Raw genomic sequence first — 708 nt, forward strand, 5'->3', positions numbered from 1 at the left:
AGCTTGTCGCTCAGAAATGACCCACTGTTTTGACGTGCTGTGGAGGCGGGCGCAGCTGCAGCAGCGAGTAGGGGAGGGGCATGCACTTAATGACAACGGCGCGTATATACCGTGACTGTATGAACTTTGGAAAAAAATAAAAGGCAATTACATTTGCTATTGTTCGTGTTCCGGTGCCCCGTTTGTAAAGGATCCATCTTTTTTACTCGTGCGTGTCGTTAATGGCCATATCGTTCGCGGCCTATACCTGAATAAGTTCGACCGCCATTCGTCGTTGGCAGACCCTGGCAGCTCCATTTAGTCTCTTGCCCAGTTATTGGGTGGCTCCGGCCTGATCATAGAAACCTTTGGGCCAACCGTGGCCCAACAGTGGCCTCGCGATCAGTCAAGTCAGCTCTCGGGGCGCCTGGTAGGTAGGCAACATCTTGCTTGCGAAACACGCGTGTACAGCGGTGTGGCCTACCCCGGAGTGTCGCAGGCGCCAAAAACACGTAATAATTCGAATCTGAGAAAAACGGTCGTACTTTCTGAACGATTCCTTTTGGGTACTATCAGCGCGGGCGACTCCCTAGCAATTCCGCACTCGGGTCAGCCGCTGCGTGCGCTTCGTGGAAGGGGAGTACTAAACCGGAGCTGGGAAAAAATGCATTCTTGTCGTGTCATAATTTGCTGTGTGCTCTTGCTCATTTCCCTTCCTCTCCCTCCCCC

The 708-nt window shown here is 52.8% G+C and overlaps 1 protein-coding gene across 1 annotated transcript in view; it reads left to right on the forward strand.

Moving 5' to 3' along the window:
• Positions 1 to 388: 388 nt before the first annotated feature.
• The window catches only part of LOC113217307 (maternal protein exuperantia), a 542,899-nt gene continuing 542,579 nt past the window's right edge, over positions 389 to 708 (forward strand). Inside the window, exon 1 of the mRNA XM_052270834.1 lies at positions 389 to 392. The gene's annotated coding sequence lies outside the window, so the exon portion shown is untranslated. The remainder of the gene's footprint in view (positions 393 to 708) is intronic.

The sequence above is a fragment of the Frankliniella occidentalis genome, unplaced genomic scaffold (genome assembly GCF_000697945.3).
Source record: "Frankliniella occidentalis isolate FOCC.00 unplaced genomic scaffold, Focc_3.1 Scaffold1, whole genome shotgun sequence".
In the NCBI taxonomy this organism is placed as follows: domain Eukaryota; kingdom Metazoa; phylum Arthropoda; class Insecta; order Thysanoptera; family Thripidae; genus Frankliniella; species Frankliniella occidentalis.